Here is a 5,231-nt window from a genome sequence, read left to right on the forward strand (position 1 = left end):
TACCGTATACAGATATAAAGTTGATTACAAATGTTATCCGCTTTCTCATAAATTGACATGGATTTTAGGTCTCCCGACACGTGTGAGAATGAAGATGGTGTATGCGAGCTCAAAGGACAGATTCAAGAGAGAACTAGATGGAATTCAAGTAGAATTGCAAGCAACAGATCCTAGCGAAATGAGCTTTGACATTCTAAAATCGCGAGCACTTTGAATCTCATCCTATAAGCCTCTACTCAATGCTGCTGTATTTTTCGTGTTTTCCCAGTTTGATTATGTTCAAGTCATACACCTATCTTTGTATTCTGACGTGACACCATATACCTTACTCTGTATGCTGCAACAGTCTAATAACATTTGTGTCAATTCCATTTTCATCAGTCTCATCATTTCTGGATATTCTTTTGTTTTTGTTTTTCTTAAATGAAACATCAGATTGTGCTCTCACTCATTTCAATTGTCACTGAACCCAATTATTTTGGATAACTTGCACGCAAGAGATCGATGCATAGGGAATTTTCCCCTGGTTTAACTTCCATTATAACATGATCTTATTTTAAAATGCACATGATATACTCTTTATTCTATGACATTGTCTTTATACCAACAATATTTGCTAGCCAGTCCGAAGACCAGCTTTACAAATTCACTATCCAATTGTGTCAACTTATAATTAGAGATTACATGCAATCGGAGAAGAACTGGAAATGTGCAAATGAACACTTCGTTTCGCTTGTATTGTTCTTCTTTCCCTCTGAATGAGTTGCTAAGAAGTGTGATCACATCATATAAAGTAAGTATAGCTCTTGGTATCAATCATACACTAACAAAAAAATAAATTTGTGAGATAAATGCTTGAAATTAGAATTTTTTTGGATAACAATCTCCTTAATTAGTTTTCAGAACCAACAGGGTGCAACTAGCAACGTTTAGCAGGGATTCTTCCAAGTTCTTTTGAAGAAGTACAAGAAAAACTCCCAATTGAAATACACACAAATTAAGACCGATTTTAGCTTACAGATTAATGTGTACGGAAAGTTTCAGAAATATACAATACTTACAAAATGTTAACCATCAACTAGTCTAACAATTCTATTTATAAGCGACTACCCTATTTATCATATTTTGTAGTTGTTTTTAGTGGGTCTAGTTGAAAACACCTAGACAAAGCTATATATAAAAATTGAGGAAGAATGGAGGTGATTTGGACGGGTTTGGAGTTAAAATTCATTTATGAAATTGATTTGGAAAACTTCACTACAACAATTTAAATCACGTGTGTATGCCACTATATATCACACACGATTTGTCATTGATATCACAGATGTACTGGAGATACATAGATATACAGGAGAGAAATATATAGATATACAGATACACAGGGTAATATACACCTCACTTTAGCTCGATTTTTTCGGCGCTTCAACGCAAAGTTTCGACTAACAACTCTTTAAATCAACTCAAATGAGCTCAAAATTTTGTATTCGTTTCAAACAAGTGTTATCAATAAGATTTTTAAACACCCATTTTGAATTACAAAATTTATCGGATTTTAATTTTTAGATCCGAGAGCTTTTGTCACGACCCAGCTTGAGGGCCGCGACGAGCACCCGGTGCTAGCCCACCCGGGCACCCCTTACATACTTATACATCACATTCTAGGTGAGCCACATCATTATATCATGCTTTTCATTCGTCATCATTCTAATCACATCGGGCAATAACACATCTATATAATCAATAACATCTATGCCCGTATAATGTACAATTGCCGACAAGGCGATCAACAACATCCCAAAATATAGGCCGACAAGGCCGAACATATCTAACCATATACACAATGTCTACGAGCCTCTAAGAAGGGTACATCATATCATAACATATGGGCGGACAGACCCCGCCGTGCCCATGAATATATACACAAAAGAATCTATACCAAAAAGCGAGACTCCGAATGAAATCGAGCTGCATGTAATCCCCGAGATAGTACGGCTATGGATTAAAATCTATCTCCCCGGCCACTGCGGGCATGACGCGGCGTCCACAAACAAAAGGACGTCGGTATAAAGAAGTGCGAGTATGTAAAGCATGAGCAGTATCAATATGGCAGCATAATGGATAACATATGAAATAACATAACTGGGAGACAATGGCATCATCATCATGGCACTTACCTGCTCTCCATAGGGACGTTCCATTTCTATTTCGTACTAGTGTACATGCATTTGTATTCTTGCTCATTTACCTTTCGTATCTACTTTCATATTCGTATTCATGCCTCCTATCATATACATTGCATATTCATAGCCCTTACTTGGCACTTACATAGTCTTATCATATTCGTACTCATATAGATGTCATACATATAGCTTATTCGTACTCATATAGATGTCATACATATAGCTTATTATATTGCGTACCCGACCATGAAGGTTCGGTGTTTCACGTACCTGGCCCTACCAAGGCTCAGGGTTATCCGTACCTGGCCCTACCAAGGCTCAGGGTTATTCGTACCCAACTGCAGTGGTGTGCGCGCGTCGTTATACAAAGATATACGTATTCATTATATTCTACCCGGCCATATAAGCTCGGTGTTCACAATAGCCTCTCATGGGCATACATACATATATACATATACATACTTATCATATTCTACCCGGTCGTATAAGCTCGGGGTTCACAATAGCCTCTCATGGGCGTTCATACATACAAGCTCATCTCTATCTTTAGTCTTGTTACTATCGTCATTCATCACCTTCTATCCTTAGAGTATTACTCGTCGTATGAGGAACTTAGTACAATCGTATCATTTTGAACATCATAGGCTTAATAGCTTCTCAAGCTAGGATCATTAGGGAGTATCATGAACTCATACGAAGATGGACGTTTGGCCAAAGAACCATGCCTTATGAAAGAAGGGTTAGCTTTACATACCTTTCGTGCAACTATTCTATCACTTGAGCGTTCTTCTTCAAAGCTCACGTTCTACCTTCATTGAAGTGCATACTCGTATTAGATGATGGATAGCGTTTAGCATTTATGACTAATTCTAGAGAAAATCGGACAAAGATCTCCTTTTTTTTTTTATACGACTTTCCTCGCATTACATATCAACTCCCAAACATCAATAACAACGTTCATAATATCATCACGATAGCCTTTAGTCAACTATATCACTCTTACTTCACAATTCTCTTCACTTCATCTATATTCATAGTCATAACTCGACAACACGTTCATTCACATACAATGTCGATTTCCATACCCTCAATATCATTTATAACATGATCATATTCATAAAGCATCAAGAACCATAACTCGTTCCAAATGTTTACTCAAAAGTGCTACTATTCACACATTTATCACCCACTTCTTATATTCTTTCGTAATCCGAGTGTTTCATCTTCTAAACACTTTATAATACATGGAAACATCATAAAACTCACGTTGGATGGTGTAGGATTGAACCTTGGTTGCATAAACCTCACTTGAGCCAAACCCTCGATTTTCCTTCACTTGGATTTCTTGCTTTTGATGAACTTTAATGGTTTCCCTTACTTTGATTCACTTGGTTTGATGATAATCACCTTTGATTCCCTTTGATTCCTTGTTCATGAAACATATATGGAGCCCTAGAGCCTTTAGAGAGAAGTAGAGAGATGTTGGGAATGAAAATATGAAGTTGGGAACACATTTAAACACTTAAAACATTTCGGCCGTCGGGTGTTCCACGGACCGTTCCACGGTCCGTGGAACCCAATCTTTGTCCGTGGAGAGCTGGTCGTGGTTCACGACCAGCCACCTTCTCTCTCTTTGGCAGTTCACGGACCCATCCACGGTCCGTGGAACACACTGCTGGCCGTGGAACCAGCCGTGGAACTCACTATTCCACCAAGCTTGATTCCGTCGTTTCGTTTGATCTCCAATCCTTATGGAACCTTCTTAGCACTTGTTTATCACTTTGTTAGCAATCTAAGGGGCGCTATAACTCTCCCCCAACACATTATTAAGTTGTCATCAACTTACTACTCATAAATCCTTTCCGAAACTTATCGTATACATAACCTTCTTTTGGCAACTTTCTCGTCAAACATCGAATGTCCTTCAAATCTTATTTAGAATCATCAATTGCTATGTCTTACTTATTAAAACATCGTGTACTTCATATTTCTCGTTAACCTATTCACTGTGCATCAATGGAAAATTTTTCCGAGGTGTAACAGCTTTTCAAGCTTAACAGTGGTGGGTTTCAAGATCTTTCTTCCAAATTCAATGATATTTGTGGGTTTACATAGTGTTTCAGATATTTAAGGGGGCAATGGTGTTAATGGTGGTGGTACTCTTTACTACTACGTGGTGGAGGAATGGTAAGGAAGAAAAAAAAAAAAGGCATATGAAAAACTCGGCAAATAATTGATAATTAGGTTAAAGTTGGTAATAATTTTATTTTGGGTGATATAGGGTGTAATTTTCTCAATTATTAATATATAACTAGGTCGAGAAAGCTATTGTAATTATTAGTTTAAAACGTTTGGGGTATACCAAAATAAGCTAAAATATACAAAAAAGCTAATTTAGTAAGCTTCTAACCTAACCTAAACACCATTTAAATCAATATTTTTTTAAAATTATTTTTATGTAACACTCGAGCCATATATATGGAATATTTAAATGAGAATAATCGATTAATTTATCTTTTGGGAGAATTAATAAATTTCAGTAATCAATATTTGAACTTAAATTTAAACTATATCATTTAAATCTAATTCTTAATTTAATCGCTTTACAAAATCTACTTCAAGGTTCTATATGGAGTATTTAATTTAAATAAAATATATAATAATAATAATCTGCAATTAGGGTAATAAGAAGTTCAATCGAAAAAGGAAAAGAGAAAGAAGGGCCCAACCGGGTTGTTTAGTTTTATTGCAGAACACCAAGCCAGTGTCAAACGAATGACGAAGTTGTTTATATGATTGAATCTGAGTATTCCACAGTCATCCATCGACGAAAACAACATTAGTGTTTTGTAAGTTTTTTTTTGATGAAGTAAGTTGTTATATAGAAAGGCATCAAGAAGATGCAAAAAGCTTTACAGAGAAAAGGTTAAAAACTCCATATATCACTACAAAAAAAATCTAGCGTTTCCCAATCGTTCTTCAATTTCTCCCCGATTTGAAAGCCCTAGTTCATCAGAATCTTCCCGCTTCCGTTTCTTCTTCCACTACTCT

At 36.3% G+C, this 5,231-nt stretch overlaps 1 pseudogene; it reads left to right on the forward strand.

The window, feature by feature from the left end:
- The window catches only part of LOC132054421 (actin-depolymerizing factor 7-like), a 2,681-nt pseudogene extending 2,467 nt beyond the window's left edge, over window positions 1-214 (forward strand).
- The last annotated feature ends 5,017 nt before the right edge of the window (window positions 215-5,231 follow it).

This window comes from Lycium ferocissimum, chromosome 4 (assembly GCF_029784015.1).
Source record: "Lycium ferocissimum isolate CSIRO_LF1 chromosome 4, AGI_CSIRO_Lferr_CH_V1, whole genome shotgun sequence".
Taxonomy (NCBI): Eukaryota; Viridiplantae; Streptophyta; class Magnoliopsida; order Solanales; family Solanaceae; genus Lycium; species Lycium ferocissimum.